General features: G+C 37.8%; 1 long non-coding RNA gene across 1 annotated transcript in view; it reads left to right on the top strand.

Annotated features, from left to right (window-relative positions):
* The window catches only part of LOC123793456 (uncharacterized), a 35,960-nt gene extending 12,111 nt beyond the window's left edge, over positions 1-23,849 (top strand). Inside the window, exons 2-3 of the long non-coding RNA XR_006779977.2 lie at positions 17,224-17,303; positions 23,543-23,849. This is a non-coding gene — a long non-coding RNA (uncharacterized LOC123793456). The remainder of the gene's footprint in view (positions 1-17,223; positions 17,304-23,542) is intronic.
* Positions 23,850-27,582: the final 3,733 nt, after the last annotated feature.

Raw genomic sequence — 27,582 nt, forward strand, 5'->3', positions numbered from 1 at the left:
TAGGACATTAATAATAGGAGAAACCAGGTGTGGGGTAAACAGGAACCTACTGTAGTGTCTTCTTTTTTTTTTCTATAAATGTAAAACTGCTTTTAAAAAGTCTGTTTAAAATTAAGGATATGTAAAGAAGAAATAACACTATCGTGATTAAGTTGTTATAATTGTATGTATAACAAAAACTGTCTTCATCAATTTGTTTTACTTTTTTATTGAGATAAAATTCGCATCTCATTTATAATATTAAACCGTACAATGCACTGGTTTTTATTATGTTCACAGTGTTCTCCAATCATCATCGTTACCTAATTCCAAAATGTTTTCATCACCCCAAAAAGAAATCCCATACTCATTAAGCAGTCATTCCCTATTCCTTCCTCTCCCCAGTCTCTGGAAATCACTAATACTTTTCTCTACAGATTTGCCTATTCTGGACATTTCATATAAATTGTATCATACAAGATGTGGCCTTTTGTGTCTCACTTTAAGATAGCATAATGTTTTTAAGGCTTATCCATGTTGTAGCATGCAACAGTACTTTATTTTTTTTAGAGATGTATTTATTTATTTGAAAGATAGAGACAAAGAGAGTGGGAAGAGGGAGAGGGAGACAAGCAGACTCCCCACAGAGCACAGAGTGCAATGCAGGGCTCGATTCCAGGACCCTGAGATCGTGACCTGAGCTGAAATCAAGAGTCGGATGCTTAACCGACTGAGCCACCCAGGTGCCCCATTACTTCCTTTCCTTTTAATGCCCGAATAGTTGTATAGCTATACCGCCTTTGTAATATAAATGTATCAGTTGATGGATGTTTTGGTAGTTTCCACTTTTGGACTATTATGAAAGATGCTTTATGGACATCCATGTACATGTCTCTGTGTAGATGTATGTTTCTAGTTCCTTAGGAGTGGAATTGCCGTGTCCTATGGTAACTATGTTTAACTCATTGAAGCGCTATAAAGTTCTTCCAAATGTTCTCCACAGAACCTGAAACATTTTACATTCCAGTCACCAATGTTTGCAGGTCCAATTTCTCCATATCCTGACCAACATTTGTCGTTTTCCTTTTTTAAAAAATGTAGCTATCCTACTGGGTATAATTTGGCATCTCATTATGATTTTGATTTGAATTCTCCTGATGTCTAATGATGTTGAGCATATTTTCATGGGCTTATTGACCATGGGCTTATTGACCATATTTTCATGGGCTTATTGAGAAATGTCTATTCAGAACCTTTGCCCACCTTTTCACTGGGTTGTTGAACTTGTAGAGTTGTGAGAATTCTTTATTCTGTATAATAAATACATAAGTGATTCACAAATATTTTCTCTCACTTTTTTCTCTCTCACTTTTCTCATTCTCTCACTTTCTTGATGGTGTCTTTCAATACACAAATTTTTAATTTTAATGAAGGCTAATTTATCTTTTTTTTTTTTCTCCTGCTGCTTGTGCTTTAGGTCTCATATTTAAGAATCTGTTGACTAATCCAAGGTCATGAGAGTTTCACCTGTGTTTCCTTCTAAGATTTTTAGTTTGACCTCTTACATTTAATTCTTTACATTGAGTTCATTTTTTATATGTGGTGTTAGGGATCCATATTAATCCTTTTGCATGTAGATATCCAGTTTTTCTTCATCATTTGCTGAAGAGGATTCTTTCCAGGCTGAGTGGTCTTAGCACCCTTCTTGAAAATCAATTAACCAAATAAGTATATGTTTATTTCTATACTCTCAATTCTATTCTACTACCTATATATATCTATCTTTGTACCAGAATCCCCCATCTTTTTGTTATGGTAGCTTTGTAAATTTTGAAATTATAAGTGTGAATCTTTGTTCTTTTTTTCAAGTGTGTTTTAGCTGCCCCTGTGTCCCTTTAAATTTCACATGCATTTTAGGATTAGTGTGTTTACTTCTTCAAAAAAAGCAATTGGGGTTTTGGGAGATGTTGCATTGAATCTGGAGATCAATTTGGGGGAATACTGCAAACTTACAGTATTAGCTTTCAATCCAGGAACGTGAGATATCTTTCCACTCAAACTTTTTTCTTTAATTTCTTCCAGTATTATTTTATAGTTTTTGATGTATAAGTCTTGCACTTCCTTGGTCAATTATTTTCTCAAGCACTTTATTCTTTTGATGTTGTTATAAGTGGAACTGTTTTCTTAATTTCATTTTCAGATTGTTCAATGAAATTGTGTGGCTATACAACTGACTTTTGTATTTTGATCCTGTGTCCTACCATTTGGCCGAACTCATTTGTTAGCTCGTGTGTGTGTGTGTGTGTGTGTGTGTGTGTGTGTGTGTTTGAATTCTTAGGATGAAAACTTTCAATTCTTCACTGTTAAGTGTGATGTTAGTAATATGTTCTTGGATGCCTTTTGTTCAATTAAAGCAATAGCCTACTATCCCTAGTTTGTTTGATAGGATGTTGGATTTTGTGAAACACATTTTCTGCATCTATTGAGATGATCGTGTGGGTTTGCCCTTCATTCTATTAATACGGTTTTTTACATTGATTGATTTTTCATATATGTGAATGACCCTTGCATTCCTGTGATAAATCGTTCTTGGTCGTGATGTATAGTCCTTTTAATATATTGCTGTATTTGGTTTTCACCAAATACATTTTATTGATTATTTTTGGATTATCATCATAAGGGGTATTGGTCTGTAGTTTTTTTTCCTTGTTTTGTCTCCATTTGGCTTTGGTATTAGGGTAATGACAGTTTGATAGAATGAATTAGAAAGTGTTCTCTAATTTTTTTTGGAAGAGTTTGAGAAAGTTTGGTGTAAATTCATTAATCTTTATTATTTCGACCCTTCTGCATATTTTGAGTTTAGTTTGCCTTTCATTTTTCTAATTTCTCAAAGTAGATTAGGTTATTAATTTAAGATCTTCTTTTTTTTTTTTTAAGATGTATTTATTTATTTATTTATTTATTAGACAGAGACAGCCAGCAAGAGAGGGAACACAAGCAGGGGGAGTGGGAGAGGAAGAAGCAGGCTCCCAGCGGAGGAGCCTGATGTGGGGCTCGATCCCGGAACGCCAGGATTACGCCCTGAGCCGAAGGCAGACGCTTAACGACTGCGCCACCCAGGCGCCCCATGAGATCTTCTTTTTTAATACACACATTCACCTCTATAAATTTCCCTCTGAGTACTGGTGTTGAAGGATCCCACAAGTTTTGGTTTATTGTGTTTTGTTTCCTTTCATATAAAAGTATTTTCTAATTTTCCTCTTGGTTTTCTTGACCCATTGGTTTTTAGGAGCATATTGTTTAATTTCCACGTTTGTGAATTTTAAAAAATTCCTTTGTTGTTAATGTTTGTTGTAATCCTCAGTTCAATTGCTAAACAAAATAACTAAAAACAGCAAGAAGAATGACAAGGAAATTAAAATGGTACACCAGAAGTTATTTAGCCAAAAGAAAGCAATAAAAGAGGAATTGAAAAAATTAAAAAATATCAAGCTTATAGAAAACAAATAGCAAAATGGCAGAAATAAGACTTTGTTTATCAGTAATTAGGTTAAATGTCTAGTCAACTTTCCAAATTAAAAGGAGATATGGACTTTTTAAAAGCCACCCAATTGTAGGCTGTCTACAAGTGACTCACTTTAGATACAAAGATACAAAATGGTTGAAAGTTAAAGGATTGAAAAAGATATTTTATTCGTGTGTGTTATACAAAAAGAATCTAAAATTTCATAAAATACTATGTTGGCAGGGGAGAGAGGTCAAATGATATCCACACAGACGCTTACGTTCTGTACTTGATTATTACAGTAATGGGAGTCTTTGGGTTATTAGTTACCTGGGCTGTAACTATTTTTTCTTTCTAAATCTATTATGAGAGGGGCACTTAGGTGGCTCACTCAGTTAAGCGTCTGCCTTCACTTCAGGTCATGATCCCAGGGTCCTGGGATCGAGTCCTGCATCAGGATCTCTGCTCAGTGGGGAGCATGTTTCTTTCTCACCCCCCACCTCATGCTCCTTCTCACTATCTCTCTCTCAAATAAATAAATACCTTAAAAAATAAAATAAAATCCATTATGAGAGATCTATTCATACACGTTTCATTCAATTAACCTGGTCATCTGTGCCAGTTATTTACTTATTACTTCTCAGCTTCATATTCACCTTTCTTTGCCTTGCTTTGTGATCCTGGAGCTGGACCTTCTGGACATTTCTCCTTTGCCAGTTGGCTTGATGTTAGACTTTGACAATAGAGGGCACTGGAAGGCCATTGTAAAATCAGGGGAGGAGGAAGGGACCTCTTTTCCTTTACTAGTGTTCTCTGTTCAACATGGCAGCCACTCAATTCTTATGCAGGGTCCTGGGACTATTCACTACAGCACCAGCTCTCCTGGATTAGAAGTCCACGCCTTCTGGGAAGTTTCTCCATCCCATAGCAGCAACTCTCATTGCTTCTTTGAAAACAGCACTCTCCAGGAAATTTCTCCTCCGCCCTAAACACCACTGTGGCTTGCCAGTAGAACCGGAATGGTCGTTAGGGGAAACCTGAAGCCTTAGCCCAAGTTTAACTCAGAGCAGGCACCTACATGGTTAGCGTGTGGATCCAATAGCAATTTTTCCAGTTCTTGAATATATAATTGGAATAGATACACTTGGCAACTGGCAGATTCTCTATATTAGCTTTGTGACCCATGGGTAAAAGCCATAATGATAGTAAGTCCCTGTGCCTTTCCCTTCCTATTCAGATATTAAACCAGAAATAGTACTATATCATTGAAAGAATTGCAAAGATCTGTCCTGTCATCAAAGATTGTAAAGATATAAAGTGGTGATACTTATCACATTCCCATTTAGCTTGACTATTTGGCCTGTGCAAAAGTCGAATAGATCTTAGCAAATGAATTTGGTGGTTCTCTTTGTAGCCAATAGTACAGATACAGTACTTTGACTGGCAGAAATCAACACCGCTTTTGGGACTTGGTTTGCAGATGTTGACCTGACCAATCCATTTTTCTCCATACAAAAAATTGCAAGGACCACTAGACAGTTTCTTTTTTTTGGCAGGACTAATAGTACATTCTCACGGTCATACTTCAGAGTTATGTCTACTCTCTTGCTTTTGGCCATAACATAGTCTGCAAAGATCTTAATCATTTTGGCATTCCACAAAACATCACATTGTTTCTATAAATTGATATTATCCTGTTTGGCTTAGATGAGCTGGAAGTAGTAGATAATTTAGATGACTTAATAAGACAAATCTGAGCCAAAGAGTCATAGATAAATGCCACAAAATTTCAGGAGCTTATCACCTCAATGAAGTTTCTAGAAGTCCAGTGGTCTGGAGCACAAGATGTATCCTTCAAGGTGAAACACAGTCTACTTTATTTCACACAACCTACCACAGACATACACACACAGAAGAGGCGTGATGTTTGGAATTTGAAAACAACATATACTATATCTGTGTATTCTACTTTAACTTATATACAAATTACTTGCAAATTTGCTCTTTCAGCACAAAAGAAGGCTTTGAAAACAAGTCCAGGTTTCAGTGCAATCTGCTTTTCTCCTTGGACCTTATAATCCAGGAGATCCAATGATACCCAAATTATCTGTGTCAAATAAGAATACTGTATGGAGAATCTGGCAAGAGTTCAGAGGATAATTGCAACACAAGCCTTAAGGATTTGGGACATAACTATGCCTTTAGGAGATAATTATTCTCCTTATGAGAAATAGCTTCTGACTTGCTACTTGGCTTTGGTAAAGACTTAATGCTAACCATGGGATATCAAGTGACCGTGAAGTCTGAGTTTTCAGTCATGAACTAGCTGTTTTCTGATCTATCAAACTAAAGGTTAGGCATGAACAAAAACAATACATTTTCAAGTGGAAAGAGTGTATGAGAGACAGGGCATAGTTAGATCCCAAAGATACAAATGAGTTGTATGAGTAGATGGTTCAGACTTATTTGAAACCAACTCTTACTGCAAACCACTCTCTCAATCCACGTTTCTGGCCTAATGGGGAGTTCTTTATGATTCATAGATTTAAAGGAAAAAAGGAAACTTTATACTGTTTTGTAGATGATTCTGGACAATATGCTCATGTCACCTGGAAATGAATACTTCAGATTTATAGTCTCCACAATGATGGCCCTGGAAGACGGTAGTGAAGTGCGACATTCCACTAGGCAGAATTCCAAACAGTATATTTTATTTGGGATAGACTGAGAGATAAGCGGAAGTATGGATTACGTGGTTGATATAATAGTTGTTAATGCTTGTTGAGGGGTCATGTGGATGAATATGAACTTGGAAGAAACTAGAATGGAAGAATGGTGAGAAGGAGCTCTTGGGTCAAGAGATGTGTGTATGGACTTCTCTGAATGGGCATAGACTGTGAAGATATTTTATTTTACTTGTGGATGTCTACCCAAAGGCAGACATTTTGGAGGACACTCAAAATACTAAGGTAGACAAATGACTCAGTCTATGGATATCAGTAACCTCTTCCCCAGCCAACCCAATGCTTACTCAATGGGCCCATGAACAAAGAGGTCATGGCAGTAGGGATGAAATATGGACTTTAACAATACCAGCCTCCTTTTACCAAGGTTAACATTGATAGTGCTACTGCTGAGTGCCCAATCTGTCAGGTACATAGGCCAACATTGAGTTTTCTATGTGGCACCATTCACATAGGGAATCCACCACTTGGAAGCAGGTTGATTACATTGCACTCTCACCATAAGAAAGCAGGTAAAGATTTAACTTTACTGGAATAGAAATATATTCTGAATATTGACTTGCCTTCAATGCCCATGGTGCTTCTAACACCACCATCTGCAGACTCACAGCATACTTTAATCACTGTCACGAGATTTTTACACAGCATTGATTCTGATCAAGAAACTAATTTCTCAGCATGAGCTACAAAGGTCTCGTGGAATTAATTGGTCTGACTACTTACTCTCTCACCCAGACACAGTTGACCTAATGCAAAGTACGAAATGGCTTACTGAGGAGTCATTTACAGTAGCAGTTGTAATACACCAGCTTAAAGTGATGTAGTTTCATAGGACGTAGTATATACTTTGAATTAGATGCAATATTATATGGTTGTGTCTCCCCCACAGACAGAATACATGGCTCTAAGAATCAAAGGTAGGAAAGTGCTCCTCTCACTATTATCTAGTAACCCAGTTACAGAATGTTTGTTTCCTATCCTGAAAACCTTGAAGTCTTCTGAACTAGAGATCTTAGTTACTAGAGAGAGAATATTTCCACCAGGGAACATAATACTGCCATTCACTTTGAAGAGAAGACTGCACATTTTAAGGTTTCTCATATCACTGCGTGGAGTGATCGGATTGATCCTAATTATTAAAGAGAAATTGGTTTGCTGCCACACATTAAGGGAGTCTCTGAGGTGCCATTCAATGCTTCCATGACCACTGGTGAATGCTAATGGAAAATGACAGCAATGACTACAACAAAAAGTCAAAACCATTATGGACTCAGATCCTTCAGAAATGATGATTTGATGTACCTTACTAGGTAAAGCACCAAAACCACCTGAGGTTGGAAAGGAAATTTAAAATATAATATTGGGAGAAGGAAGTCACAACTACTTCTTCATGACCAATTACAGATATAATATGATATTAATATATAATTCAAAGACTTATAAAGTTAATCTTCAACAAACATGTATAGAATGATAAAAAGAAGGAGAAAGTATATAGGTAGGTAGATAAATATGTAGATAGATAGATATTTAGATATCTATCTTTATAAATCCTTAAGGTAAGTCCAATAGGCCTTGAATGAATTTGAGAGTTAATTAATATAGCCAATGATAGATACTTCCAGTCAAGACTCATAGAGAATTCTTAAAAAAATAGAAAGAGGACTCAGATACTAGTCAGCTCCCCAAGAACTGAAATGTCTGCTATGTACACAATATGTTTATTTTGGAAAAATTTTACAGAGATATTGCACAAATTCTACTCAAATCTCTAAGGTAAGGGCTTATTAGTCAAATAACAAAGTATGAAAAAATCTTTAGCCACACTTGTTATTAACATGAGTGTAGACTAATTACTGCATAATATGGTTTCAGGATACCTGTTCTGATTACCAAAGAGAATAATTAGATAAACAGTCAATTGAGCAATATAATCCTGAATGATTTAAGGTTATATTTTAATACATTTTGAATCAATATAATTTTTTTGTAGACAGCATAAAATGGTGACTAGTACACCTCTTACTTTTGACATGTGACTGTTTACCTGCTGTTGCCAATATGAAATGTATTAGTATTGGAAATAATCAGAAGAGATAATATGGCATCAGATAAAATATCACAATAGTAATAAGAGCTTCTATTATTCACTTATTGCAATAAGAATGTTTCCTATGAAGCATGCTTTCTAACTTACATTCTACTCTTCTCAATTTAAAATTTAGGAATTAAGGGAAAAAAGTCCTTGGAGGAAAGAGCTACTTCATGAAACCTGAAGAGATTATTGACTTGCTGGGGGAAGGTTAAAAGCACTAACTGAAATACACCCACTGCACACAGCTTTAGTGGGCCTGAAGGAGGAGAAAGTCATCTCTACTGACCACAAGACAACAGGTTCATACACTACATATATCTGTCTACAAATAACAACTGGTACTATATGATGAGTACAGAAACAGGGTTTCCGATAGATAAGACACTGAAATAGCAATTAGTTATTAGGGACTCAGGTCGAAATCAGGAATCAAATAATCTTTGAACAGTAATAGGGAATTTATAATATTCATGCAACCTCCACCCACTCACCACTAGTCAAGCAGAGAAGAAAAGGAAACAAATTGAATAAACAACCATAGAAGTAAAAATCATGCACATGGAAGTAACCAAGGATTACTCAAAAGTTACCGTGTGGTTATAATAGTTGCTTGTTTACTTTAATGATGGTTACAAGATGTGATTATTTCGTGAAAATTCACTTACCTAAACATTTCTGACTGGTGTACTTTTCAATAAAAATGAAGATAAATAATAAGTAATAATGATAATAAAAATAATAATATTTTGACTTTTGAAGGGGAAGGATTAGTACTCAGCTTTCCAGAAATTTCTACTAATTTAATAATTAATTTTGAATATCTAAATAAACAAGGGTTTCTCGTTATTGTTTTTGAGGTTATGTGACTTGCCAAAAGTTAACTTCTTTTTAAAATCTTATTGCTGATCACTAGTTCATAATAGCTGTTGAGGTCTTTTCATCTAAGGACACTTTAAAAGAAATACAATTTTTGAGATGTGTAAAAAAAAATCTTCACCACAGTTTAGCAATGGTTCTACTGGTACCTGTTAGAGTACCTGTTAGAGAACATATTAATAATATTTGGAGAACAATGTGTTGCTATTGAAGGAAATATCTTGGATATACTCTGATTTTGTATTAATACATAAAATTGAGTTAAACTGTGATTATGCATGTGTATTAGTTAGGCTTCTTGGTTGCAAGCTAAGAAAACTTATCCTTAGCAACCCAAGCAGAAAATCAGTTGGAAGATTATTGGGTTGTACAGCAAAACTGGAAAAGAACTTAGGAAGTTCAAAAATTATGTTGAGACCAGTGGAGACTGGTAGCAGAGGTCACACTTAAGGCCTTGTCACAGAAATCATTTGATTAGAACATTACTGCAATATACCATTGAACGTTTCATGCTGCCCCTTGAATTGTCACCAAAATGGCTACCACTTGAGACTTTATCTTTACCATCCTGAGACATCGGTTCACAATTTCAAGATTCAAACTCCCAGGTGAAACATCTGATTGGTCAGAGTCCCTGCTTCTCACGAACACTCACATAAAATAGGAAGAGTGTCTAGATGTTGCTTAACTTAAAAAAAATCAACAATATCACCTTATAAGATAAAAGAAAAGCAACTGCTCAGATGTATTTATTATTTATTTTTTTAGTAGGTCTTGCCCCCAATGTAGGGCTTGAACTTACAACCTCTAGATCAAGAGTTGCATATTCTACTGAGCCAGCCAGGTGTCCCTCAGGTTTCTTTTCAATACCTGTGGACTGTGTTCTCCAAGACTCTAGTTAAATGAAAATACTAGTGGGCAGCAATTAAAGTGATTGTCACTAATCGGTAATGTAAAACAGAGAGCACGATCACAAATATAACTTTCTCTAAAACTCAGTGGATTGAATTTTGGGGTTAGTTCTCTTTGCAGTCTTGTATATACACCACATGTATTTCTCTTAAATAAAGTCTAAGCAAATTAGAAGCTATGGGAACTAAAGAATCGTATATACTACTTCCGCTTGAATCTAAGCTGTCCTTTGATTTGGTTGAGGAATCAAATGAGATGGAAGTGACACTGTGTCAGTTCTGGACCTAGCTTTTATTTATGGTTTTTTATTATTTAAAGATTTTATTTATTTATTTGACAGACAGAGACAGCCAGCGAGAGAGGGAACACAAGCAGGGGGAGTGGGAGAGGAAGAAGCAGGCTCATAGCGGAGGAGCCTGATGTGGGGCTCGATCCCAGAACGCCGGGATCACGCCCTGAGCCGAAGGCAGACGCTTAACGACTGCGCCACCCAGGCACCCCATGGACCCAGCTTTTAAAAAAATATTGGCTAGGGGCGCCTGGGTAGTGCAGTCGTTAAGCGTCTGCCTTTGGCTCAGGGTGTGATCCTGGCGTTCTGGGATCGAGCCCCACATCAGGCTCCTCCTCTGGGAACCTGCTACTTCCTCTCCCACTCCCCCTGCTTGTGTTCCCTCCCTCGCTGGCTGTCTCTCTGTCGAATAAATAAATAAAATCTTTAAAAAAAAAATATTGGCTGCTTCAATTTCTGCAATCTTGGAAGTCAACTATCATCTGAGAAGTCTGATATCACCATACCATTAGGAAGCCTAAGCTAGCCATGTGCATAGTCCAAGTGGGGAGAGAAAAATGACCGGTCAGTTGCAAACTATGTGATCCTTTGAGTTGAGGCACCAGGCTTGAGAATGAAGAAGCCATCTTTTTTTGATCCAACCCCATGTGATACCCAGCTGAACTTAGGTTAGATTGAAGAATCATGAGAAATAATAAAGTGCACTTTTAAAAAATGAACTAAGTTTTGGGTTTGTTCATCCAGTAGTAGATAACTGGGATGAAATGGTACCTAAAAGTAGGATACTACCATGACAAAAACCTAAAACATATAGCATGAGTTTTGGTCTGAAAGGCAGCAAAGAGACTGTGGAGATTGGAAAGGAAGGCATTGCTGGATGCAGGGAACCTATGTTTTGTATTATTGAAACACCTGGTGAGACTGTCATCTCCAATGATATGGAAAATAAAAATTGGGCCTGGTGAAGTTGTAGGTCTGGATGCATATATTTCCAGGCAGAATTTTGCAACTTAATTTGGCCACATTTAACTCCCTATACTTGCATATTACAGGAAGAAAATGATATAAAGAAGGAATACTTCAGTAGTCAAGGACACTAGGCAAGAATTTTCTGAGTTACATTACCAGCTCTTCCAGACAGCAAAAGACTTTCAAAGCAAAATGACCTCAGAACAAAGACCCAATCCAAGTGCTGCTAGTAAGTCATGGACTCAGAGTCGGTTCCAAATTGAGAGTTAAAATCTCAGACAAGTTTAAGGCAGTGCCTAGAATTAAAGCCTCTTATCTAGAGAAAGGTATCTCTAACCATCTGAAGGTCATGAATCTTAACAGCATAGTCCACAGTCCCATATCTCACAAAATGAAGTATAAGAGATCCTGCCTCAAAAAGATCTGTGAGTGTATTTTTGATCAAATGATATAAAACCCACTAACACTCATAGAAAATCCACAATGTTTTCAAGAGAATTGTATTGGTAAAATTGCCACGAATGCAGACTCAAAGAGATAGAGGCAGAAAAAAGGGAAGAAAGTCTGTGAAAGTTCTGTGGGCAGGAAGCAGACTGAGAAAGTTATTTGTTGAAAACACAAACCATTTCGTATGGAAAAAGGAAAAATTATCTCAGAGGGTAGGGACAAGAACATGCAGGAAGAACTTGAGAACCATGCAAAACCATTTCCAGAGAGCACACGTCGATCCCCGTCAAGGAACATGCCTTGTACCCTGCATCTGGAGCAGGGAAGACTTGGGAGATATTCCCTGCGGGGATTGCAGCATTGCTATGGGCTAGTGACTGAGACAGGTCAGCTCCTTTCCCCTTCTGGAGTGGGAGTCATCCTATTCAACATATGGCACTTTATTTTCCCTTCCATGGAAACAGGGAATTAGCAGATACGATTAAGGATCATAAAGTGTGAAGATTATTCTGGATTAAACCAGGTAGGCCCAACTCTGAAAGGGAAGCAACAAGGTCAGAGTCAGAGTAAAGAGAATGTGACAATGGAAGCAGGGGTTTCTGGGGAGGTATGAGAGAGAAAAGGGGGTGGAGAGACAGAGAGATTTGAATATGTCACATTGCTGGCTTGAAGATGCAGGAAGAGGCCTCTAGCCAATCAATGCAAGTGGCTCTCAAAGCTGGAAAAGGCAAGGGGACAGATTCTCTCTCACAGCCTCCAGGAGGAAGGAAGGCCACCCAACACCTTGATTGTATGAAACTGATGAAACATATTTTGGACTTCTGATCTCCAGAATGGTGAGATAATATATTGATGTTGTTTTAAACTGCTGAGTTTCTGGTACTTTGCTACAGAAGACATTGGAAACTAATATACTGTTTTACTACTATATGTTGGGTAGGGAGGAAAGCTAACTTGTCTTACGTCACAGGTCTCTGATCCTGAGGAATTGCACTCATGTGTCTCTGCATCTGACATGGATAATGAGACACTGGATTGAATTTATCTAAGCCCGATGTCATAATGGGCTGGGGTTTGGGAGGTCTTAGAATGTGCTCTCTACATACAAAGAATGCATTATGCATGTGGAGGATCATGAATTGTGTGGCCAATGGACTGCAGTAGATATCCCTGGAAGATAGTTACCATGGATTCGTTCCGTCCCTGCATGTCCATGCTGTTCCTCACATCAGGAGGTGGAGTTTGTGACCCTTCTCCTTGAATCTGGGCTGGCCTTGTGGCTTGCTTTGACCAGTAGAATTCAGCAAAAAGGAACCGTCAGTTTCACATCTGGCCTTGAAGAGGATTGACAGCTTCTGCCTCCTCTTGGAAATCAGCCCTTTTGTGAAAAATCTTGTGCTGGAGACCATCATTGTGTGAAGAAGTTAGGCACAGTGAGAGGTTGTATGATGAAAGAGAGAAGTCTTGTCAATCCCTAGCTGTTGCACCCACCCTAAGTGGTAAACCCATCATGGATGCAGACATTATGACTATATGGACCAAAATAAACAAACAAAATTAAAAACCCAGATATACCCAACCTTAGTTGCAGAATCATGAGAAATAATACACACATTGCTAGTATCTTAAACTGCCAAGTTTTGTGTTGGTTTGCCATGCTGCAATACACAACTGAGAGTTAATGTTAGCAGTAAAAAAAAAAAAAAAAAAAAAAAAAAACAATTTCAGGGTTTTGTTGTCTGCACTTTTAACATTAATGGTTTAAAATTATCATTTTATATTATCTAAACAGGTGAAGTTTTAATAAAACATGAGTTGGTTAAAGTGAAACCTACTATGTTAGCAAAAATTCCATAGTATACTGTCTCAGTAAGGTTGATTAGATATATTTGCCATGTTTTCATTGTTACTCAGATTTTAATTGATCTTCAATTTTTTTTTCTTTGCCCAAGATTGTATGCTATGATTTTACCGCTTAGCACCATGAACTATCATTATATAATGAATAGCACATTAAGAATTTAACTCTTGAGGATAGAATCAGTAATGCAGGAAAAAAATTTCCCTCTCTAGACCCAATAATCTTGACTAATATTCAGGTAGGGTTCACTTGACCCAAATATCTAGATAGAAAACTAGATCAGTTGATGGATAGATAGATGGATAGAAAGAAAAATAGAGGATAGATAGGTAGGCAGAAAACCAATTAGATGGATAAGTAGACATATAAGGCCTTGTTAACTTGGGACTTTGTTGTGCAAAGGCAAAAGGATGTGTTGACTCTTATCAAACCTAAAGTCTAAAGTAAGCACTTTTTACCAATACCCATTCACCATAATCTGTGAATGCTATAATGTGATTATCAGTCATCAAGTCCTTTTTTATTTATTCTTCAATAGTATGACCAAGGGAATAGTTCTTGTTTGGTCTATAGAAGTTATTTATTGCTGTGTAACAAATTCCTCAAAACTTAGCAGTAAATATATTTATTATGCGATACAGCTTCTGAAGTTCCAGTACCCTACAGCAGCTTAGCTGAGAGATTCTGATTTAGGGTCTCTTATGAGGTTAGAGTCAAGCTGCCGACTAGATCGGTATTCATCTCGAGACTTGACTAGGGTTGAAGGATCAGCTTTCAAGCTCATTCACATGGTTATTGGCAGGCTTCAATTCGCTCGAACTGCCAGCTAGTATTGCCATCATTAACATAAAGGAAATTATGTTTGAATATGTAATGGGAAAAATATAATCATAGAATAAAGGAAAATCTGTCCTGATAAAGAGTTGTCGAATTTAAAGAGATATAAAAGAATATATCCTAAACATCTGAAACCTCTGTTGCAGACAGGTTAACACATAACATTCTATTTTGCATTACAGCACATTACCTATCTTCAGGGATATTATAGTATACCATGGATATAGTTTGTGAAGCCTTGAAGAGAAAAAGAAAGTCTACCGTTTTTTGAAAGTGGTAAATTACGAAGATTCCCGTGGGTGTCTAATGTATATTAAATGCCTACATTAAAAAAACTATTTTGCTTGTGGGTGATGTACACTTCAAATCTGTGATGCATTTCTACTCTTATGTATTTGCATGTGCCCGTTCTGCTTGAAAATCTGTGGTAGTTTTAAACCTCTTAGGGGAAAAAGTGTCTTATTGGCTTCTGAATGTTTTCTCTTGTTCTTTCTATTGCCCTTAAAAGAAATTTCAATGATGGTGCAGAGGCCATGGTGTCGAGTCATTCTGTGATGATAGCTTGAAAACTTCGGAAAGTGTTTCAGGAATAATAAGTGCCATAGAGAGTATCAGCAGTAGCATTACACACGGTTCATAGGCAACCAGGCCTTCAAATTCTGAAGGGTCTGCACGGAGAATATACTGTGTGACAGTTTTTGCAGAAAGATAGAGTGAATTCTTATATTACTGATGATGAAATATACACAAAACTAAATGAATTTCTTGCTAGCAAAACTATCTAAAATTGTGGCAAGAGTCATTCTTTACTTTTTATTTTTTGGCATGATATTGATCTGAAAGTGGAAAATGACAATTGTTTTGTGAGCAATATACTCATAATTAGAACTGCATGGAAAATTTTCACATCATCTGTGAAATTATTGTTGCTGAAATTTTTCATTTTTTGCCCAGGGCCTTTTTTGTTAATTTAATCATATATAAAAATAGTTTTTGTGTAAGAACAATTCTCCATATTCTCTATTCTAAAATTATAATCTACTTTTCCCCAGGAAGGAATATAGAAAGCTTGTATGTGAACTGGAGAGAAAAATCAATCAATATAAAGAGTTATCACAGTTAATTCACATTTGATTAGTTAAGATTTTTGCACAGAGAAGCAAACTTGGGTCATTCAGGGAAGTTTTTAGCTCTCTTTAAGAGAAAGCTCAATTAAATATGGCTTAAAAGGGGGGCTTGGGCAGCTCAGTCAGTTCAGCACCTGCCTTCGGCTCAGGTCATGATCTCAGGGTCCTGGAATCAAGCCCCACTCAGGCTCCCCACTCAGAGGGGAATCTGCTTCTCCCTATTCCTCTCCATCTGCCTCTAACCTCGCTCATTCTCGCTCTCTCTCCCTCTCTCAAATAAATAAATAAAATCTTAAAAAAAATAAACATGCCTTAAAAAATAAGGACAATTAATTTACGAATTATAACAAGAACTGCTAATACCTGTTGTTTGAGAGTTGTTGAATTCAGCACTCTGAGAAGCTCTTGGCTTTCACTGTCATGGTGACAATTGACAAGATCATTCATGCTGCTCCAAGCATCCTGTCTTTCCACATCAGTGACCAAGGCAGGCAAGAAGAAAGGGCATGGGTTCTCTTTAAGTAACTCTCTATTAGTGCAAAGGTTCTATTCAAGGCGAATAGCAAAGGCAGTTCCTCTAGGAGGCTCACCCCTTGGCCCATTCCAATTCAGTGAAAGGGCCTGAGATTTAAGGATATGTTCAAAGTCAACTCCTCTACCCAACAGTTATGTTTTCTTTATAAAATAGGACGCAAAAGAAAACATTTGACTTTTTGTTTTTTCAGATTTCCAATAAAAGATAATTTTAATGTATTTTAAGCCTGCACATTTTTAATAATCTGATTAACATACTTTGCAGTTGGCTTCTCTGGCTTCAGTCTGAATATTACTGCAGTAAGTATGCTGGGGCAAAGTTCAGGGTCTGGAGTCATAAAGACTTAAGCTATAGGTAAGTGTATGACCTTGGGAAAATCACTTTCCTTCATTTATAATATGTGGATCATGGTGGAAACTACCTCGTAAGGGGTGTGTGTGTGTGTGTGTGTGTGTGTGTGTGTGTGTGTGTGTGTGGAGGGAGAGACAGCATTAAATTAGATCATGCATATAAAACTTCAAGAATATTGTGTCACAGAATAAATCTTCAATACATGGACGTCACGTAAAGGTTGTTGCTGGGGACGCCTGGGAGGCTCAGTCGTTAAGCGTCTGCCTTCGGCTCAGGTCATGATCCCAGGGTCCTGGGATGGAGCCTGGAGTCAGGCTCCCTGCTCAGCGGGGAGTCTGCTTCTCCCTCTCGCACTCCCCCTGGTGGTGTTCCCTCTCTTGCGGTGTCACTGTCCAATAAATAAATAAAATCTTTAAAAAAGAAAAAATTAAAAAAATAATGAAGGTTGCTGCTGCTTCTTCTGAAGATGATGATGATTCAGTCTGTGGTACTGTGGCTCTGGACCAGGGCTTCCTGTGTGCCAAATGAACCACATGTCCCTAATCATATGTTGGCATGAGATAGTGGAATATTTAGCATTCTGTTTAATTTATATCCTTCTTTTTCACTGTCATTCACTGACTATCATAGTTTTCTAGCCATTGCGCAAGCCCTTTCCTTAACTTTCCTTAATTTCCAGTATTATTTATTTTACAGAAGCAGAATTGGCTTCAGAAAGATGAACTAACTCGCCCAAATCACAGCCAGGATGTGGCAGGTCGGGGATTCAGGCACAGGTCAGTTCTGTTCCTGGTAGCGGCTTTTAATCACTGCAGGATTTTGCTTCTCTTTCCCCATGCTTTCAGGAAAATTTTTTTACAAAACCCATCTGTATAATTAAGTTCTGAACTATAACTGTTGCCCTTGGGTTTAGACCCCCTAGAGTTTTGTTTTCACTTTCCCCTTTTGTCTGGTATTCTTCATTCGTTACAATTGCTCCCAGGATTCCTCACTTAATATACTTGTAAAGGGTTCTTTCGAGGACTGCTACAAACGTTAACTGGTTTTCTTGCACACACATTGGCATTTGAACTAAGTTTTTTACTTTTTCTCATTAAAATTCATGATATTTACTGAATTCCTTCTCTGTTGAAATAGTTTAGATTTCTTGTAGAATAGGCCTGCCTATTGACCAGATAGTCATGAAATTGTATGCATAAGGAAATTAGCATTCGCTTCTAATATTATAATCATAAATTTTGAGTGGGTGGTATAAATGTTGATAGTTCATGTTATGGGCTGAATTCTGTCCTCCTAAAACTTGTTATGTTGCAGCCCTAACTATGGTATCTCAGAATACGAGTGTAATTGGAGATAGGGCCTGTAAAGAAGTGATTAAGTTAAAATGAGGCTGGTAGGGTAGGCCCTAATCCAATTTGATGGGTGGTATAAGAAGAAGAAAATTTGATACCCAAAGGAACACCAGTGATATGTGCACAGAGAACAGACCACATGAGGACATGGCAAGAAAGCTGCCATCTACAATCCAAGGAGAGAGGTCTCCGGGAAAAACTAAACATGCCGACATCTTGATCTGGGACTTTCAGCCTCCAGAACTGTGAGAAAATACGTTTCTGTTGCTTAGTCTGTGGTATTTTACTATGGTGTACCTAGCACACTGACAGAGTTTATTTATTTATTTATTCCAAAAATATTTACTGCAAATGTCCATTCTACTCCAGATATGTTCCCAGTACCATAAGATGGTATGTTGCAAAAAGCAGAGCATCCTGATTTATATGTGAAATGTTCGTACCGTGGGGGAAAGAACAGTATCAGCCTGAAAGCTTGATTTTCTCATTGATGTTGTTGAAGATGATTAAAATCATGATTAAGGCATTGTACCATGAAAATAATTTCCAGGTGAATTTTTGTGAAAGACAAATATTTTCTTTCCTAAGAGATGATGAATTTGTATGTACACCAGAGTATGTTTACTCCTAATGTACATGGAAGTTGAAATGCCTCATAGGAATGGTATGTGTAGATTTATCACGTGAATAGATTGAGCCATAAGAATGGAGGTGGGCAATAGGACGGTGAGTTTTCAGAGAGAATTCTACCTTGGAATGAGTAAGGTGCTGCATGATGAGACAGCTTTGACAACACAGCCTGAGGCAGTCTTCATCTAGACTTTCTGGAAGCAGGTGTATGCCATGAGGATAAGCTGCTGTGAAATTCTGGAAGAGCCATGTCCCTAAATTCTGTATTAATTTGAGGCTCTCCTGTACAGAAGCACAATAAGTAAGGAAGACATTTCACTGTCCTTTTTAGACAACAGAGATGATGCCATTGTCTGGGGCAATTCAGTAACAGCCTGAACATTAGCCTGAATGGTGCCCCGAACAGTTACTTTTAAGTGGGAAACAGAAGGACACAGAAGAGTGGGCTCTGCAGAGTAGGAAGGGCCACTCTGTGGAGCTAGCTTTTTTGATGATTCTATGACTCATTGGGTCTATAATCCAATGTTCTATAGATTCTAGAAGGAGAGAGTTTCCTGGAAAGGGGCTGAAGTTCTGTAGCTTTGAAGGTACAAAATGTAGGACCAATGGCAAGTCTGATTTACTTTATATTCAAAGGAGGATGAGATCTGGGGATCAAAGTTGATGGCACTGAAACATATCCTCCAAGCCTGGAGTGAGCTGATCAAATTGGCTACAGACAATCTTTATTGGAAATCATAATCTATGGGGCTTGAAGCCAAAACATAATCTCATGTTGGACGTTTTTGTTTTTGTTTTTGTTTTTGCTCTATTTTAGAGCTTCTTGGGGCACGTGGGTGGCTTAGTTGGTTAACCATCCAACTCTTGGTTTTGGCTCAGGTCATGATCTCAGGGTCGTGAGATCATGCCCCATGCTCACAGAGCCTGTTTAAAATTCTCTCTTTCCCTCTCCCTCTGACCCTCGCCCCCACTCACACATGTATTCTCTCTCTCACTCAAAAAAAAAAAAAAAAATAGAGCTTCTCAAAAAATTGCTTTAGCACATGACTTTGTGGGAATCCATGCATCACAGCTAATCTTTGTCATACTTAATATTTTATAATTCAGAGCAAAAAGCTCAATTTTTTAAAAAGATTTTATTTATTTATTTGACAGAGACAGCCAGCAAGAGAGGGAACACAAGCAGGGGGAGTGGGAGAGGAAGAAGCAGGCTCCCAGCAGAGGAGCCCGATGTGGGGCTTGATCCCAGAACCCTGGGATCATGCCCTGAGCCGAAGGCAGATGCTTAACGACTGAGCCACCCAGGTGCCCCTCGCTCTGTGTTTTATGAAACCTTAGCTATCTGCTAGCAGCTCTTTCTATGCCCACTCAAAACGTATGTAGTCATAAATAGAATGAACTTTGTGATGTTAAAATTTTTAAAAGGATATTTTAAGGTTACCTGTTTAGGAGTACTGCATTAAGGGCTGCCTGGGTGGCTCAGTCGTTAAGCGTCTGCCTTCGGCTCAGGGCGTGATCCCAGCGTTATGGGATCGAGCCCCACATCAGGCTCCTCCGCTGGGAGCCTGCTTCTTCCTCTCCCACTCCCCCTGCTTGTGTTCCCTGTCTCGCTGGCTGTCTCTCTCTCTGTCAAATAAATAAATAAAATCTTTTTTTAAAAAAAGGGGGTACTGCATCGATGCTGGACAGCAGATAGATAAAAGGATAGGATCACATTTAAATGTGCAAAAAATAAAACACTGACTACACTTATCAGTTGTTAGGTGTTAGTAGATAGGACAGACATAAGCATTCACATTTCTGGTAGCTGTGATTAAACATCTTACTATTTTGGGAAAACTTTCACAAAGTCTATATGTAGTACTGTCATTAAGATTATATAATAAATTTGGTTTTGTCATAGCTTCAATTGTTGTAGTTCTTCATTGATTATATAATTTTTAGAATATTATCAGAGCTTAACTAGGGAAGTAAGATAATGCCTTCCTTTTGTGTCTGGTGGTAAATAAACCTTTGAGAATCTTAAGATTCTCAAAATATATGGGCAGATAGCCTATTGTCTATTAAAACCTTGGAGCTGTGGATTTTCAGATTTTTATTTTCTTAATAAATGTCACATTCCGTCAGCTGAACCTGTTAAAATTCTGATTCATGGATCCTGAGATGGGCCACAAAATAATGGCGTGCGTCTGTGTATGTGTGTTGGGGTGGAGGGAAGAGAAGAATTCATATTAAATAGTTCATAAATAATGGTACTAAATACTCCCTTTGGTTTAAAGGAAAGTACCTGCATTTTCCACCGGTACACCATCTAAACACCCCACCAGTAAGCCTAGCAGTTGTGAGAGGGGGTAGAGGTGTGTCAGTTGTTTCTTCAGAGAACTTTGCCGGCATAGTTGTGTTTGATTGTACTCTGCTGTCTGGGAAGCTGAGAAGTGAAATCACCCCAGAATATGGCCATCCCTCTTAGCCACAATTTTGCTTTCTGCCATTTCAGTTACTTCCGCGCAACTAAGGGTCCAGAAGCAGACGATCCTCCTTCTGACATATTGTCAGAAGGTAAATGAGAGACTAACACGACATCACAATGACCATGTCATTTACCTCATTCCAGCTCATCGCGTAGGCATTTTCTCATCTCCCAACTACAGTACAATAAGATTTGAAGAGAGACAGACCACACTCACATAACTTTCCTTACGGTATATTGTTACAATTATTCTATTTTATTACCAGCTATTGTTGTTAATCTTGTACTGCACCTAATTTATAAGTTAAACTTTATCGTAGGAATGTGGGAGAAAGCATAGTAGATATGGGGTTCAGTACTATCTGCAGTTTCAGGCACCTGCTGGGAGATCTTGCAACGTATCCCCCATGGATAAGGGTGGGGACTGTACAAGAAATGAAGCACTGAGGTGGTTTGACTCTGCCTCATCGTCAGGGAGAGGAGTGGGATTTAGACTTCACAGAGAAGACCTTTGTGCAGTTGTTGCTCTCTGCCCCTGCAGCTTCCACCCCTAACAGTTGTAAACATTCAGTCAATCACAACATTTTATTGTGGCATAGAAATGAATTCATGCTATGGACTCTGAGAAACAAACTGCGGGCTTCGGAGGGAGGGGGGTGGGGGAATGGGATAGGCTGGTGATGGGTAGTAAGGAGGGCACGTATTGCATGGTGCACTGGGTGTTATACGCAACTAATGAATCATCGAACTTTACATCAGAAACCAGGGATGTACTGTATGGTGACTAACATGATATAATAAAAAAACATTAAAAAAATGAATTCATGATACAGGCTTTAGAAACACTGTGAGATTCTTCTCCCCACCCGAACCATATTATTAATTGATTTGTTTAATGTCTTTTAGATGTAATAATCAATGATAAAACAAAAACTGGGAATAATAGCCAATAAAAACCACTTTCTTGCTTAATATTTTTTGGCGAATTATATTTTTCTTAAAAAAATAGTTGGAAGGTTATTATTCATGAAGTGGAATTAAAAGCTTATATTTAAAAGCTTATATTTGACTATAAAAAGCCAGAAAGTAAGTGCAACAAGAAAATAGATCAGGAGCCCCAATTCAGGTTACTGTTCCTGTAGATTTTTGGACAGACAATAAAACGTGGACTGTCTGTAAGGAAGGGTGACGTGGCTGGCTTACTGCTTCAATAACTCATTTTCTTGTCTCCTGTAAACCTGCCTTATGATATTTTGTCCCTGACAAAAGCCATGTAGACATTTAGGTCCAAGCTTTTCTTTGCAGGCACTGTGTTAGAATTGTAGGTTACACTTCAGGTCGTGTTCCTCAGGAAGTCCTCAGCCATCCCGTAAAGATTTCTGTCAGTGAACTTGATCTTGACAAGTGAAATCAATGATGTATAAATAATAGAAGTAAGTAAAAATAAATTACCTTTTGGAATTAGAATATTCTAATAAGGTCATAGAACATCAAAGTGCATAGGTATAACATTTTCATGCCCTGATGTCTTCTTTTTAGCTTATGGAAAGCAGATTCTAATTTTATGAATCATAGAAGCACAGATAAAAATATGAGTAAATATCCTTTCTTAATGGAAGATTTCTAACAATTAATTAGGATTATTATCTTCTTTAAGATGTTCTCAATTTTATCTTAGCATGGTAGGTCAAATTTTACTCTTTTGCTGTTATTTGCGGTGTCACTTTTTCTCAGTGTGTACTTAAAAGTTTCTTTCTTGATTACTTGTTTTTGAATCACACTTAAGGACTTCTGAATTTTTATGAGACAATGAGATTTATAAATACATAGTTCTATGCCGCTTATTTAGGCACCAACTTGTAGGATATGCTCCTACAAAGACCTTAAGGTCTGCAATGCAAAAAGAACTTCTTTGAATAAGGAAGGCTTTCAGAGACACATTTATTTTTCTTTCATCTGATGAATCTGGGAGATACTAAGCAAAGAGGGATGAAGAGAAACCAAGCCAGTTTTAAGGCCAGACCAAAGTCTATATACAAGTATTGTGCTTTCAAACCTGAGCTCTACTGTTCACCTGTTATGAAATTCTGGTCATATACCACACTTACATGGTATATACCTGGTATCCTAAAAAAGAGATTAAAAATGACCAAAAGTCTTATAACTTTATCTTCTACTTATGTAGATATTAAAAATTGATGAAGTTTCGGGGAACCTATCGCTAGTTTTTGTTCTAGAGAGTGATGAAATGTACATGATATTAAGTAAACTATACAACCAGAATGCCATCTATATCAGACATAATAAAACTTTAGATCACTCTCGTCTGGGATCATTAAATCAGTCTTCAAAATTTATCAGAATACTACTACATTAGAGGCATGAAAGAAAGCAACATGGCCAAGTTTCAGATGGAGATTTGCATTCCATTGGCAACAAACAAGTAAATGCAAAAGGAGGTAATTACAAAGTGAGATACCTGGTAATATGGGGATTCCTTAGGTTGCCATGGTGAAGAATAATAATGTAAGGGAAACGTTATCACTTCAATATGTCTTTGCAGGGGTGATATGTAAGCTGCGGTGAAGGATAAGATTGACTCAGTCATGGCAGAACTGTGTGGGGCAAAGAGCATGAAGTGTTGGAGGATCTGCACAAAGCCTGAGAAACTCAAGAACAGCGAACAGCTAAAGGATGCTAAAAATGGGAGAGGCGGAGCACTAAGAGTCATGGTAAGGTGCTTGTACACCATACTCTAAACAGTTTGATTGCCCAGAAGATGCCGTGTTCTCCATTGTCATGCTTCTCTACAAATGTGCTGCTCCTTCCTAGCAACCCCCTACCTTTTTTCTTTTCTTTTTGCCTCAGCTGTGGCGTTTGTCATACTATCTTATAAATCGCATACTTGTCTGCGTCCATAGGCTACGTTTTTGGGGGGGCAGGGGTATTTCACTTTAACCTTTCTATCTCCGGCACCTAGAACAATGGATAGCACATAGCAAATGCCTGGCAAATATTTGTAGAACAAATGTGTTCATTTCCTAGTGTCAGCTCTGCCTCAATGCATTTCATTCAATGTTAAGCTTGTTCAGCTCTTGAAATGTCAATCATCCCCAAAGCCAGGCGGCAGTGTTAGACATGGTGATTGCTCTCCTAAGTGCCTTCACTTCCAGCTGGGATTCTCGACCTGGCACTGCAGCCAAGCTACAAATGACCTAATTAGTCTTTTGGTTATTTCCAAAAATTTTGAGAATAATCATGAACTGGGATGGCCAAAAAACTGGGACATGCAGAGTCTGATGAAAGCTAAAATGTTTAGGGTGCCAGATGCAAGTCTTTTAGACAGCATCAATAGTTTCCAAAACAAAGTAGTTTGCATTTTAATTGTTTTCTGGAACTTTTATCAACAAAATATGTTCATTGACTAATCAGATCTTTGTACCAGATTAGAAATTAACAGTGTGTTGGCCACAGAAATAAGATACAGAATCTTTCTTTCTGGCCCTGCTCTAAAAGAATTTCTGACAGAATTCCGCCAGATGCTGTGTATCTCTCTGCAGAGTGCAATCTTGGGGCTAACTAACAGTGAGCTGCCCTTGGATCCCATGCTTCTAATCAATGTCAGAGAGCGGATGCTAAGAAGGCAGCCCTCCCAGAGGAATCAGTACTTAATGGAATTTTGACAGGCTTTTAATGCTCTTTTCTAAAGGCCCATCTCTTGTTTCAGAGTCACAGTTTGTTGGTGAGTTTGATGGCTGATGTCACAAATAAATGTACTAATACCCTATTGGTATCTTATTTACTCTGGGGAGAAGCCAGGAACAAGACATTCTTTGAAAAGGCAACATTCATGGAGTGGCTGTTGAATTTAAAGTTTAGCACAATGTATTTAACATAATGAGTGACTGTTACTTAGAAACTATACTCAAATCTTCTGAACACTCCTGCAGGTGGCTAAGACATGGTATCATGTAAGAATATCTTCTGGGGGCTTATGTGTTATTCTGAAGCCCTGAAGAGGCTATTGAAACTCAGAGTATTCATTTACTTGGGCAGAACACCGAAGTCTGTGTACAAATATGTAATTGAATAAAATCTATTATATGTCCACTTTTATAGGTTCTGTACTATGCAATTCTGTCAATGACTAATAAACACTGCCTAGTTTTTAGGACAACAGCACCAAGCTATAGCTTGAGAGTCCAAATGGACACAAAATTATTGAGCGATACTAGCACTACAAAGGTTGAAGAACATGTGTGCTGATTTTTAAAAAGTAGCTGACAATAGAAGAAAAGCAGATCTTCTTTTGATTACTTGTATAAAAGAGCAAAGCTAATAGCTGTACCTGCTGATGAAAACTTTTCAGTTTTTTAAACACTGGATACCTAAACCTCTGCCTGGGGCCTATGTGTATAGATGCTCCCTTTGTCATTACAGAATTGGCTAATACTAGATGAACAGGATGAAAAGGGAGCCTAGAAAATTAAATGCAAATATCTAGGGTAATCCAGCTTTAAAGTTGTGCGTTTCTAACTTCCACAGTCCTTAAATTAGTTCTTTTCTGTCACAGTTTAAACACTCCAGTAGAGACCTAATGATTCATTCTGCTTAAGTGAAAATGCCATTCTGTAAAACTACTCTCTAATAATATAAGTGATTCTTCACTGTGTCTATAGGTTCTCTGTACACATTAACTGATCATTTAAATATTGTGCATTGATCTTGAAGATTAGAGTTCAACTGTATCCATCCGAAGGTCTGGGATCACTTCAGCCAGAAGACGAACACATGTTTTGAGTGAAACCCCCCATTTCTTTTCCTTACTATAGTATATGCCTATCTATAAAAATGTTCCCCCTTTTCTTTTAATATATTCATTTTTTCCTCTTCTAGGAGAAGATTAAGGCTTTGGAGGGCTTGAAGCTGAGACATTTTTATGATCCCCATAGGAAAAAAAAAATACAGCATTACAAAATAAAATGTGTGAAAGGATATTTATTTTGAAATAAAAAGAAATCATTACAAATGACAAATTTTAAAAAGTTGAAAAATACTGCCAGTATCATATAATCTAGAAAAATTCCAGTGTTGCTATTTAACTTTCATATAGCCCTCTGATACCCTTAGCTGTCACGTCTCCTTCATCTTCATTAATCTGGAACCATTCGTCCGTCTTTGTCTTTTATAACCTTAGCTTTAAAGACTCTAGGTCAGTTGTTTTGTAAACCCTCAGCCTGGTTTGTCTGATAATTTCTTTTAAATGATAAAAGCGCTTTCTGACTGGTGACATTCTTAACATCTCCTAGTTTATAGATGTTTTTGTTTTATTCCACCCCCTTGGTATCACTACAATATCCGAGGCATGAATGAGAACACAGAGAAGTTGGCACAAAGATGTTACTCAGTGAATAGTACTTCTCCCCATTTCTATCGTCCTTCTCTGTGTTGCTAAATTTCGTTCACAGTTACAAATTTTGTTCAGTTTGGCTACTTCCGGGGAAATTGTTCTTGCTGACATCCGCTTTGTTACCCTCTGGAAGTCTAGGTTCAAAAACATTGTTCTCATTCTTTTTTTTTTCTTTTTTTTAAAGATTTTATTTATTTATTTGACAGAGAGAGACAGCCAGCGAGAGAAGGAACACAAGCAGGGGGAGTGGGAGAGGAAGAAGCAGGCTCCCAGCGGAGGAGCCTGATGTGGGGCTCGATCCCAGAACGCTGGGATCACGCCCTGAGCCGAAGGCAGACGCTTAACCGCTGTGCCACCCAGGCGCCCCCATTGTTCTCATTCTTGAACTCTTTGCAGACTGAAAGACTTCGCTGTGTTCTCAGGCCTTTGATCCTTTGAAAAATACATGCAGTCAGTATCCTACAACATGTTACCTAGTTTGGGCATTTCTCCCATGCTCTTTTCTGTGACTGTCTCAAGCCTTGATTGCATTATCTACCCTTCATTTTCTTGCAACATGCTCTGTTAGGAACTGAAGGCTTGTGCCCCTAATCGTTGTTGAAACCCTAATCCCCAGTGTAATGCATTAGGAAGTGAGGCCTTTGGAAGGTAATTAGGCTTAGACGAGATCCTGTAGGTGGAGCCCCCATCATGGGATTAGTGGCCTTGTTAAGAAGAGAGATACCAGAGCTTCCTCCTTCTGCCATGTGAGGATGCTTGAGAAGGCAGCCTTCTACAAGCAGGAAGTGTCCTTACCAAGAACTCAGTTTGTTAGCACCTTGATTTGGGACTTTCCAGCCTCCAGAACTGTGAGAAATGAACGTCTGTCATTTACGTTACCCAGTCTATAGTATTTTGTTAGAGCAGTCTGAGCTAAGACATGTTCTAAATATTTTCAATTATTATTCATTTTCCTTTTTTTAACCCTGTGCTGTGTCTCCCACCATTTAATCCAATATACAGAAATAGAGCTTTTATTCTTCTCTCTACTTGTTCTTTCTGTACTTGTTCTGATGGTGTACATCTTCCTGACCAGCAGCCTAAAAATCTGTTTTTGTTATTCCTGTATATGCCCACACTGATATCTCTCTTCTTGATGATCTGATATCAGTATTTCTTTCACTTTATCCATGACCTAAATTCCTACCTAAATA

The sequence above is a fragment of the Ursus americanus genome, chromosome 35 (assembly GCF_024610735.1).
Source record: "Ursus americanus isolate L20-20 chromosome 35, mUrsAme1.1.p, whole genome shotgun sequence".
NCBI lineage: Eukaryota > Metazoa > Chordata > Mammalia > Carnivora > Ursidae > Ursus > Ursus americanus.